The sequence below is a fragment of the Aedes albopictus genome, chromosome 1 (genome assembly GCF_035046485.1).
Source record: "Aedes albopictus strain Foshan chromosome 1, AalbF5, whole genome shotgun sequence".
Taxonomy (NCBI): domain Eukaryota; kingdom Metazoa; phylum Arthropoda; class Insecta; order Diptera; family Culicidae; genus Aedes; species Aedes albopictus.
Window position 1 is genome coordinate 93,148,429 of NC_085136.1, and position 13,017 is coordinate 93,161,445.

The window sequence follows — 13,017 nt, forward strand, 5'->3', positions numbered from 1 at the left end:
CCTCATGTTGAGTTCAGAATCAAGAAAGCTTGTATGGCCTTCGGGCAATGCCGGCGAACCTTTGGTACAACTTGGGGTCTTAAACCCAAGTATATCAAATGGATTTACACAACTGTTGTTCGTCCAATATTGGCTTATGCATGTCTGGTGTGGTGGCAAAAGGACGAAGTGAGAACGGTCCAATCAAAATTAGGCCATCTCCAAAGGATGTGCTTAATGGCGATGTCTGGAGCGTTCTCTTCAACTCCTACGGCAGCCCTCGAAGTGCTCTTTGACGTTGCCCCACTACACATTCATCTCAAACAAGAAGCACTTTGGGGCTGTCCATAAACCACGTGGTCATGAGGGGGGGGGGGGGGGGGGGTTGGGGGGGGTTCGGCCAATGGCCATTTTGTATGGAAGAAAAAAAAATGTATGGACTAATGACCACGCGGGGGGGGGGGGGGTGGGGTTGTTGTTTGAGAAGTCCCAAACAAATGACCACGTGGTTTATGGACAGCCCCTTTCTTGCACTTACCGTCTATGGGTACTCGGTTTACTAGAGACAACTCCTGTGAACCGCAGTTCAACACACACCTCGTTGTTTCCACTTTTGGTGAATTGGGACAAAATTGTCCTTGCTCCAAGTGATCTTACAATTGCTTGTAATTTTCCATATAGGACATTGTCCACGAAATTCCCTTCCCGGGAAGAGTGGACATCTGGTTATCTGGATAGAAGTATATCAGACGGCATCGTATGTTACACTGATGGCTCCCTTCTCGAAGGTCGAGCAGGTGCTGGCGTTTATTCTCGTGAGCTAAGGCTGTATCAGTCTTACTCACTTGGTAGACACTGCACCGTTTTTCAGGCCGAAATCTTTGCTTTTATGTGCGGAGTGCAATCAGCACTTCAGCAGCACGTAAGGGGCAAAGTAATATACTTCTGTTCAGATAGCCAGGCTGCTATTAAAGCACTTGCTTCGGCCAACTCCAGGTCGAAGATAGTTATCGCTTGTCGAACTCAAATCGAGAAGCTGAATTCAGCAAACGCTGTTCACCTTCTATGGGTACCTGGTCATTCTTCCATCGCTGGAAATGAATTGGCTGATGAGTTAGCTCGCTCTGGAGCATCACATGACTTCATTGGCCCTGAGCCAGCTATTCCGATATCGAAGTGTTGGATTAAGCTTCAGATTCACACCTGGGCTGTCACTCAATACAGACAATATTGGAATAGTTTGGAGTCATGTCGTCAAACCAAATTGTATAGTGCTGAGCCATCTCTACGGGTGGCGAAGTATCTATTTAATCTGTCTAAGCAGAATTGCAGCATGCTGGTCAAAGCATTGACTGGCCACTGCCGACTCAGCTATCACATGGCGAATATTCAGCAAGCTGATTCATTTGCCTGTGATAGCTGTGAATCCGATTATGGAACTTCGTATCATTTGATATGTAACTGTCCAGTTTTCGCGCAACTGCGTTTCCGAGTATTCGGTAAACACTTGAAACTGACTTCAGAAACCTGAATCTTCAGGATATTCTGTTGTTCTTAACCCGCTGTGGTAAAGAGCTATAGGCTCTCTTTCGCTTTATGCATTACAGTGCCCTTTTCAGGGCGCTGTTTGAACCCATTGTGGTACGCTTGTGCGTTAGTACCCTCTTCCAGGGTATTTTTCCTATTTCCCTACCTGTCCCTATCCCCATCCAAATCCTTTTTCCTTCCTTTTCCCTCAGGTAGATGATGGAATAGGCTGTTATTTTGGCGATGGCACAAATGTCCCAAATGGAGGATAACGTGCCTCTGGAGCCGGCCTTCTGATACCTGATACCATGTTTCGACTCCGGACCGAATCTACATATCAAATATATCCATATTTCATGATTTTGGAGTAAAACCTCCATTAAACAGCTGCCATCTAGAATTTCGAACCGCCATCTTGGATTTCAAACCGCCATATCGGATATGGATTTCTGCACGAATTTATTCTGGCCTGCTTACTCTCACACAAAATTTGATGTTTGAGAGATGTGTAACATTCGTTTTACTCAGTCCGCTAAATCCGCACTAGACTTTAGGAACACTCAGGGTCGGCACAATTCCTAGCCATGAAAAGATTCGCGTATAAGAGGGAAAACCACAGAGAATTAAGTTGATGGCACTTTTATTGCAAGGTTTATTAACCAGCCCTAACAACCTGACTCCCTAGCTAGATCCTACCGTTACAATCTACTTACAGTGTGAAGTGTAGTCTTGTTGGGGCCCATTCGCTGCATGCCGGAGGGGGGGGGGGGGGGGGGTCCCGGACTCCGATCCTGTTGCGTGTTCGCTCCATAACCATGGACGCCTTCTTTCACACCGGATTCCTGTCCTGGATCCGACCTTTGATTGGTCCCGGGCCCCGAGATAAGCGGTCACTGGACCTTCTCCTGCCGGCTTGTCTGCTTCGCCACCTGGTTGTGGTATGGGACACCTTCCCGGAACACGTGGTCACCGGAACGTATCGTAGAGGCTCCGATTTTCGTCGTGGGTATGGGACGCCTTCCCAGAATACGCGGTCTTCGGATTTTATTGGCTTCTCCGATCCTATGCGGCTCCACAATTCAGTGGAATAATGCCTTCCAAACCGCACACTTTTCTTCCAGAACACTGGTTTGCTTTAAACTTTTGGGACACTTGTTGTCGGCTTCGTCGTTCTGAACTAAGTGACCGAGTTGATCACATTCGCTGGCTGTGGGACCTTCGACCGCCCATTCGAAGGCGTTCCTTTGAGACCGTATGTCATCTCCCCGGAACCTCCCCATCGTAATAGGTGTGCTACCAATAATATTCAGCACCGTTAACACGGTAGACTGGTGTGTAGTGTAGCCTTCTGAATATAACGCCTGCCAGTATTCAATTCACTCGTTGTGCCATCCTACTATCTAGCTTTCGTCTAACGTAACGGTTTTATTGAATTTATTTTTATATATTTGTATATTTATCATTCTAGAACAAAGTTGCATGTAATTTTAGACCTTAAATTATGTTCCTTCTTGCTAAGATGTCTGTGTGTGGTTCTTCCTCTTATAATAAACGGTGATTTTACCCCCATATGGGCCTCAATCTAATACGGTTAGTGAACGTGAGTAAAACGATTGGTCACAGGTTTCGGCACCGCTAAGCAGGCTAGCATAAATTCGTGCAGTGGATCATTGTGGTCGCCGTTTTAGACTCCGGGCAATACCCCTATATCTAACATGCCCATATTGCATGAACTTAGGGCCTGAAACTCCATTAAACAGACGACATTTTGTACTTAGAGCAGTCATCTTGGATTTTAGACCGCCATTTTGGATCGCCATTTTGTAACTTCGAACCTCTTCCTTTTACCAAATAAACCCATATGGCATTGTTTTCGAGCCTAAAACTCCATTAACCCTAGTAAGATGTTGGGGTCAATATGACCCAGACAGGCACAGGGAATGTGCACTACGTCATCGTGGTGCGAAAATCCTAACATCCTAGGAAGGTTAAACAATCGCCATTTTGAAGTTAGAGAAGTCATCTTGGGTTTAAGACCGCCGTCTCGGATATTCTGGTCGCCAGTTTTGGACTCCGGACATCTTCCGCATATCAAATACACCCGCATATTGCATGGTTTAAGAGCCTAAAACTCCATTAAAAAGACGCCATCTTGAATTTTGAACCGATATCGTGGAGTTGCTGGTCTCCAATGTTGATTTCCGCTCAAAATTCAGCAACCATGCTAAAGTAACAAAAACTGCCGTAGTTTGATGTGTCGCATGACGGGGCTTGGTTCAGTTCTATTTACAGCCAGTTCTACCGGTAATGTTTCAGATCACTGAAATGGCCATCATTCCAGAACGCCGTGACCGATCCGGACCATTTTTAATAGCAAACAATGCGGTAAAATTCCAGATTGATTCAAGCTATAGTCCGAAAAATCGATCAATGGGAAGTGCCTTAAAAGTGATTGAACTTTTTTGCATACAGACATACACACATACACACATACAGACATCACTCTATTCGTCGACCTGAGTTGATTGATATATGTGACTCGATTCTCCGATGAGGCTTCTATCGAAAATTCGTTTTTTGAGTGAACATACAGCCTTTCAGTACACTTTGGTGTACGAGAAAAGCAAAAATATGAAAAAACTTCACTGGTGAAATATCTGAATCCTGAAGGAGTTTCTTAAAAAGTTTCTGCAATAATCGATTTCTCTTCATCAATTTTCTCTTTGGATTATTTCGGGTAATACGACCGATATTTGGATGATCTCTCGGTACGTTTCGGTGAAGGACGACTAGGACTTGCATCTAAAACAACAAAAACAACCAAAAACGATTTGCCGGCAAGTTATTAAAATCGATGAAGAGAAATCGATCATTGTAGATACTAAGCGTGAGATATGTAGGATTTTCACAGAAATTTTAAGATGAATGTCTGAAAAACTCCATGAAAAAACTTTCGAAGTACATTCGACTCTCCTCATGTCGATGTTCTACATCGATGGATTTGTCGGTCCCTTCAATATGTATACATTTTACCTCTCTACATGTTGATATGTATCTCCTTATTTCAATACTTCCTTATCTCGATGGTCCCTTCAATATCGAGACGTAGAGAGTCGACTGTTATCTCTTGCTGAAAATCCATAAGAAATTCTTCTAATTCTGAGGAAGTATTTTAACATACACTCCCGTTCAAAAGTTTGGGGTCACCCCCTCAAAAACATGTCATTTTTTCAGGCCCATATCTCCGCCAGTTTGCGTCCGATTTCAAAACCCTAAGTTTCATTCAAAAGATAATAAGTCAAAGAAACTTTGAACATGATTTAAAAGAAACTTTTTCAAAAAATTTTGTATATAAACTTAACCCAAAGTTGCCAAATTTTCTAAAAAATGAATATAAACTTACGGCAGTGTCGCTGGAAGTTGGGTCGACCAAATTTTAAGATGAGAGCGGTAATATGACCCATTTTCTATTAGCTTTCAACTGCTTTTTACAGAACTTAGCTAAAAAATCTAGAAAAAAAGTTATTAAGTAAATAAATCCTTGATGTCATCGGCCAAAAGTTTGGGGTCACTTTCGTAAAACATGGAAAAGTGATTTGTTGATATCTTCGTCATCTAAGGACTGTTCATTTTATAAAGAGGACACCTTATTTGTGTGATACCTTTTTTATTTTTCAATAAAATCATTATCGGTTTTTTGCATAAATTTCCATAGCTATTCTACAGTGTAGGAAAAATATAACATTATACAAATTGTCCTTAGTTATGGAACTGAAGCGGTTTTCGTAAAAACTCAATAAAACCCCATTTCTCAAAATTCTACACAACTTTCCACATACATAACTTTAAAATTTTCATGAACTTTTCAATGTGTTGGGATCTAATACTATTCTTCTAAAGGTAGAGTGTAATAGTTGGCCAGTAATAATGCACCAAGCATTATACAGCTTGATATAGTGAGTTGCCTTGTTATAAATGAAATTGATAAAAAATACTTATTCAAGTCCAGTGATGCAGTAACACTACGGAATCAGTTCAAAATTTGTCCAGTATAGAAAAGAATCGCATTCTAAATGATACCGAAGAAAAATATGCTTTAAAGTACATTCTTCATCATAATATTAATACTTAATGATGGCCATACTGAAAAATTGCATAATTTTTGCTCCATAAATGTAAGTTTTTGATTCTAGAGAAGCTTATTATTTTTTATTTTCAGCAAGGTCTGACCCTATGTGATTATATACCTTATTTGAAAATAACTACATGTTAATTTTTATTTTCGACATCATTGTTAAGTTGTATTTGCAATAGAGTACATCGTTATTTAGAAGAACCTTCAAAGAACGAAGCGGTTTTATCTCCGGTAACTGCCATGAAGCACAGTAACCAAGCCAACAATGCTATCAAGAAGCGGTTTTCTGCAATTGAAATTGCATTATTAGTACTTTCGACTAGATCCATTGAAAACATTCAAAATTTAATATGTTTATACATTTTTGTTTAACAAATAAATTTTATTCTGAAAATCGAGTCCAACTTTTAACTTTAATATCTCAACAACCACTACTCCGATTAGGTTTATATTTTGCCAGAATATGTTTCACTCAAACTGCTGCAGCATGGCAAACACTTTTATGCAATTAAAAACGATATACCGATGTTTTACAGAAACTTTGTGTTTATCTTTAGTTTTTGGGAATTGAAAAATAGATCTCTCGATACACTTTGCTACATTTCTATGAAGTTCTGTAATTTTAACCCAATTTATTTATGGTTATTATCTACTTATATAATGTACTGAACAACTAACCAAGGCTGCTCAAACTTGAACTACGCGTTTTCTTTTTATAGCCTTGCAAAGTTGTCCTCTTTATAAAATGAACAGTCCTTATAGTTCAATTTTAATTATTTTTGGCTCATTTCAAAGATAATTAACTAAATTTACGTTTGATTTCTTCAACTTAACGTATTTAACGATTTTTTTATATAAAAATGTTATGTAAAGTTGGCACATTTTACCACGCTTTAAAAAATGAGGCAACTTTACGTTAAGTTTTAGTATGTAAATTTCAACAAATATGTGTGGTTCAATGTCTATGCAGTAAGTATCATTCATTTTGTTTCAAATAAGCCAAGAAGAATTAAAATTGAATGAAAAATGACGAAGATATCAACAAATCACTTTTCCATGTTTTACGAAAGTGACCCCAAACTTTTGGCCGATACATCATATTGAGGGGTGACCCCAAACTTTTGGTCGATGACATCAAGGATTTATTTACTTAATAACTTTTTTTCTAGATTTTTTAGCTAAGTTCTGTAAAAAGCAGTTGAAAGCTAATAGAAAATGGGTCATATTACCACTCTCATCTTAAAATTTGGTTGACCCAACTTCCAGCGACACTGCCGTAAGTTTATATTCATTTTTTAGAAAATTTGGCAACTTTGGGTTAAGTTTACATACAAAATTTTTTGAAAAAGTTTCTTTTAAATCATGTTCAAAGTTTCTTTGACTTATTATCTTTTGAATGAAACCTAGGGTTTTGAAATCGGACGCAAATTGGCGGAGATATGGGCCTGAAAAAATGACATGTTTTTGAGGGGGTGACCCCAAACTTTTGAACGGGAGTGTATACTTGAGGTACCTCCATGAAAAAAAAAAAGATGATGGATTTCTATTCTTCCTGGAATTTCAGAAGAAATCTCCAGTCAAATCTCATTAGAAATCTCAGGAAGTACTCTCCATTGAATATCTAGATGAATATGTAAAGAAATCCCAAGTAAATTGGTAAAGAAATCTCAGGTGGAATTTCTGTAGATTTTTTTTAAGATAAATCTGGGGTCCCGTAACGTGGGTAGATCACCTTATAATGGTGCGTTACGGCGTAAGATCTACCATATCAAATTTTGGACTTGTAATTTTTTAGCTTTGTTCATTTAAATGCAGGAAAATGTCAAGATGAAAATTTGGTCTACTTTATTTTAAATATGTACATTAAATAGAAAAATTTCTTTGATCTCATTTTCATTTGACTCGTTTTACCCGATTTCATTTTATTTTTTTAGATAAATTGAAATGTTTTATGTTGTTGTTCAACGCGACCTTTGTTTATTTATTTTTTCTTTTGTTTTGTTATTTCTCGAGTCGCCAATTTTTTTCCTCGCGTTTTAAACATTTAGCTAAGTTCTGATGACCATGGAGGGATCAGTTTTGCTTGTGCCTCGCACTGAGCAGAAACGTAATTATTTGAACAATAAATAGAAAAAAGTATCTCTTTTCATTGCTGGCTTTCAAAAGATTCACACTCCACTCGCCTCCCATCGATCACGATTTTAACGGTTTATTCAAACGTTCGGTAGTTGGTTAATTGCCAACTCGTGGCGCTGGTATCGTTTTTGCTCCTGTTTGACGATTGCTCACTACCGCCACCTAGCGGTGTACCGGCCAATTACAGTACGATTAGCATCAGGCGGTTGTGATTTCGTTACGATGCTTTTCAATAAAATTTGTTCTAAGTGTTACGTTTGTTTCTCTGTGATTAACCAAGTAAAAAACCAATGCCGTGGGTCCATCGCCAGCTTTTCAGGCGAATCTGTAACCTACATAATACATCTCCCAACCACCCATTCCGTAGTACTTATGGGAGTGTCACTGAGTCGGAGGCCTCTTAAATAAGTGCTACATCAACATTTCCTTCCCTATCCCAAGTTACGGTAAAGATGGGCGTGGCCGGGAATAATGACATTTGTGCTTTGGTATTTTTGCACAAAGTTAACTCCCGGCCTTGTTTCGAAAAGCAATCCGAGTATCCAATCTACGAAGTATACCGTAACTACGCTAACGTTCAATTTCTTAAGGTCAATCCGGAAAAGTCTCAGGGAAACCCTTGGAGGTATTTCTAGAAAAGATTATTAAGGAATTTTTAGAAAAAAATCTGAAGAAATGTTTTAATAATATTCTGTTATCGTATTTTTTAAGGAATTTCTGAAGAATACTTTGGAGAAATGCCCAGATAAGCTTCTGTGTAGATCACTATTGAAAAAGACTTGAGATTTTTCTTATGAAATTTCAGTTGAATTTTCTAAGAATTATTTTTGAATATTTTTTTATAAAATCCATGTATAAATATTAGGATTTGTTTTTAGAGTAAATGCCTAAATTTCTCAAGAAGTGCATAGAGAAATATCGGAGGGAAAATCAGAACAAGTCTTTATTTGAAATCGTTTATGAATCTCTGGTGAAATTATCGCTTGCTTCACTGAAAGTAATCATGTAAGTATCTCTGGAGTAAATTCTGCATAATTTTCTGGATTTTCTGAAAAACTTCCTGATCATATTCCTGCAGGTATTTTCAATGGAATACCTAAATAACAAATTTCTGGTGGACTTAATGAAGAAAAAATGTACGATTTTAAAATACTGCATACAAATACTGAAGGATTTCTTGGAGAAATTTTAGAAAGATTGTCTAATTGAAGGAACCCTACCATACACATACACCTCAAAGAGTTCTCGAAGAAAGGGAAGGGAATATGTGAAATAAGTCAAGGTGATTTTTTTCTTAAAGAATCCCTGGAAGAACTTCTATAGGAAACATTAGAATAATTGCTCAAAGAGTCTGTGGAAGATTTTCTAAAAAAAAACCCTCGGAGACCCTACAGGGCGGAATTAAAGGGTACGAAACTGATTACACTCATTCGAAGAGGGTATTCTGCATAGAGGGTTCGAAAAGTCGGTACAAGACTGATGCATTTCTAAAAAAAAATCTATGGAGCAATTTCTGAAGGAAACTCATGGAAGCTTCTTAGGAAAATATCTTAGAGAAATTTCTCGAGGATTTTCTAAAGCAAATCATGAATCAATTTCGGAAGTAATCCAAAAATGATTGTATAAGGGGATTCTCAAATATTTCTAATGTAATCTGTTGCGAATCTGGGAAAAAATACACAGGAAACTATGAATTTGCTAAAGAAATCCCTGGAAGAATTCCTGAAAAAGTTCTTGCAGAAATCTCTGAAGACAGAATATTAAAAAAACCCTGCAAGATTTTGTGAGAGAAAAAAACGCTTGAGGAATTTCTCAAGAAATACATAAAGGGTTTTTAGGATGACTTCCTGAATGAATTCCTTGATGAGTTTCCTAATGAATCCTTCTCTCATAGTATTTTTGAAAGAATTTCTCAAAGATTTCTGAAGGAACTAATGGAGGAATTTCTGAAACAATCCGTGCAAGTTTTTCTTAAAAAATGTTTTGAGAAATGTCGTACCAATAGCCAGTGAGTTGATCACTGTTATAAACTGAAGAAATCCGTTGAGAAAATTCCTGAATGAATATGCCTTTTTTGAAAAGCCCGTAGTGGGGCTTCAGGGACAACTTGTGGGGTTAAATATATTTTCTGAAAAATGCCCGGGACGAATTTTCGAAAGAATCTCTGGAGTATTTCTTTTATTCGAAGGCTCTTCCACCATACAAAATCAAAAATATGTTATTATTTTCTTAAACACTATTACAAATGGGAGTTCGAACAAAAAAGTCAATAACAGAAATGGAAGCTTTTCTTATGTGGGCTAAAAAATATAAAAAATGAAAAAGGTGATTATTTTATAAAAGTACCGCGTTCCACAAAGGAGCATTAGGTGCAAAAATGTGGAGTATTTACAAAAGCCATTTTTCGTAAATTCATGAGTGCGCAAACAAATTGACAATCACATTTCCCCATATTTGAGATATTCAAGTAATTTTGGCTCATAAGCCCGTAAAAAAAACTTGGCAATATTTATAGTGGTTTACATAAATTTTTAATACGAAAGAATAATAACCATTGCATAAAAATGAAATTATCCAGAAAGTTATTTTTTCTGAAATTTGTAAAAGTGAGATCATATGCAATTTCCTACATTTGACAGAGCGTAAGAAAAATGTCCAGTATCACACAAGAGATTTTTCATACATGTACGGGAGAGCAGAAAATAATTTGAAAGAAATATTTTTTCTATATTTATGATGATGCAAAAATATCGAAAAAAAAATATATAGGCGACTTTCTTATACCCAGTAGACTGGCAAAACTTACCAATTTCACTGAGAAGCTTTTTTCTTATATGTATGGAAACGTTAAAATAAAAAAGAAAATACATAGGTTATGTTTCTTAAATTTACAAGGGTGCACATACTGCTAGCAAAAAAAAATGTTCCTTTCTACCTCATGAGGTGTTTACATAGTGAGTCACTTGGAGAAACCTCGATCACAACCCCGGAAACTCTCCATGAAGAAATCTTGTTGAAAGCATTCCGGGAGAAATGATTGAAATTTCTGATTTTTTTTTTTTTTGGTAGTGTTGTACTTTTTACAACAGCGCGCGTCCTCTGAAGGGTTAAAGGAATCTTGAGCAAAATGTCAACAGGAAATCCGTGAATGATAAATAAAGAACTCGCTGGAGAAAGTCATTAGAAATCCCTAAAGAAATTACTGTAGAACTCCTTGAATGAAACCATTAAAAATCTGGAAACCCTGAATAAATCTCCAAGTGATTAGTTTTGTATATCCTAGAGAAATCGTTGAAAGATTCTCAGGAGAAATACCTAAAGGAATCATTGAGGGAATCCCGTAAAAAAAATATTTAGGAATACCGGAAATCGTGGATGGAATCCCTGGAGGAATCTCTATAGGAAACTTTAGCAATGAAACTAACTATAGCAACGGCGGCCAGGGGTGTTAATATGAGAGCAAAGGGAGGTTACATGGGCGTTTTAGGGAGTCCCAAGAGGTTCCAGCGGGCTACTCAGGGGGTCTTTCAAAAGCATTGTAGAGAGTTCCAGAGGATTTTCGACGGGTTTACATGTACGGTATGTGTTACAGGTACGTTTTTGGAGTAATTAAATTAATTAATTATCGATTTTTGCGGCTTAACCAGCCGAATGGAAGTTTTACTTTATTCCAAAAGCTAGACTTTACATATACTGGCGTGAGTAGGAGTCGTGAGTTCGAATCTCACCGAGAGGACGAGTAACTTTTTCGCAAATTTCACCTCAATTTGTCCATTTCTCACTCACGTTTTTGGAGGTTTCCGTGCGTTTCAAGGGGTCCAAGTGGGTCTCCGGAGGTATTTCAGGAAATTTCAGAACATTTTAAGCTAGGTTCAGAGAATGCATTTCAGGAAGTTTCAGAGCATTTCGGTGGGATTCAGAGGCGTTACGGAAGCGTTACGGAGAAGTTTTCTGGGGTTTCTGAGCGTCTAAGGTGCGTTACATGGGGTCCGAGGGTTTTAAGGGGGATTTTCGAGACATTTCAGGAGGTTTCCGAGCATTTCCAGTGGAATTCAGAGGCGTAACGGAGGAGTTTTCTGGGGTTTCGGAGCGGTCAAGGTGCGTTAGATGGGGTCCGAGAGGGTTTTAGGGAGATTTTGGAGACTTTAGTCCGAGAAGGTGTTGGGGGGATTTTGTATGCATATCAAGAAGTTTCAGAGCATGTTCGGCAAAATTCAGAGGCATTACGGAAGCATTACGGAGATGGTTTGGAGATTTTGGAGTGTCTGAGGTGCGTTAATGTGGTTCAACCTGACGCGACCCTGACCTGAAATGCCCCAAAACGTCCTCGAAACCTCAGTAATCCCATTTTGACACTCTTGAAATCATCATAATTAATTTGAAATGCCTCTGAAACCCCTTTTCACACCTTTAATAGGCTCAATAAACCCCATGAAACGCACTTGAAACTCACTTTAAACGTCCCTGAAGTGCTGAAATGGGGTCTCTAGTTAGCCTAGTGGTAAAGGCTATGGATCGCCAATCCGAAGACGGCGAGTTCGATTCCCTTGCCGGTCGGGAAACTTTTCTCGACTCCCTGGGCATAGTGTAGCATTATTGTACACACAATGTACAAATTCATGCAATGGCAGGCAAAGAAAGCCCTTCAGTTAATAACTGTAAATGCAGTTAAGAATACTAATTTGAAGCGAGCAGGCCTAGTTCCAAAGTGAACGTCGAGCCATTAAGGAGAAGAAGAAGAAATGCTATAAAATGCCTTAAAATCTCTATGAACGCCCTTGCAATGTTCTTGAAATACCCTAAAACTCTCTGAAATTACTCTCAAATGCCCATCAAACCCCTTGCAACGCCCTTTAAGGGCTCCTGAGATCTTCGGAATTGCCCTTAAAGCCCTTTGGAACGTCCCTAAAACTCACATAAGATTATTGAATGTCCCTGAATTCTCCGTAATCCCATTTGAACGCCAACAAATCCTGGCAGAATGCTCTTGAAATCACCCAAGACGCCCCTTAAGTCCCTTGGAACCCCCTCAAATGCCCAGGAGCATGCACCTGTTCACGTGATCTAGATTCCTTCATTGAAGCCTAAACTATGCATAATTTTTGCTCTTTTTACGCCATTTTAAATTTAAGTATCCCCACCCAGCCATGTTTATGAAAAGAGGTTCCAGTGTACATGCAACGATTAAATGAGTTGAAATATCTAGCATTCATAGGCTTTATCATAATATTAATTCAGTT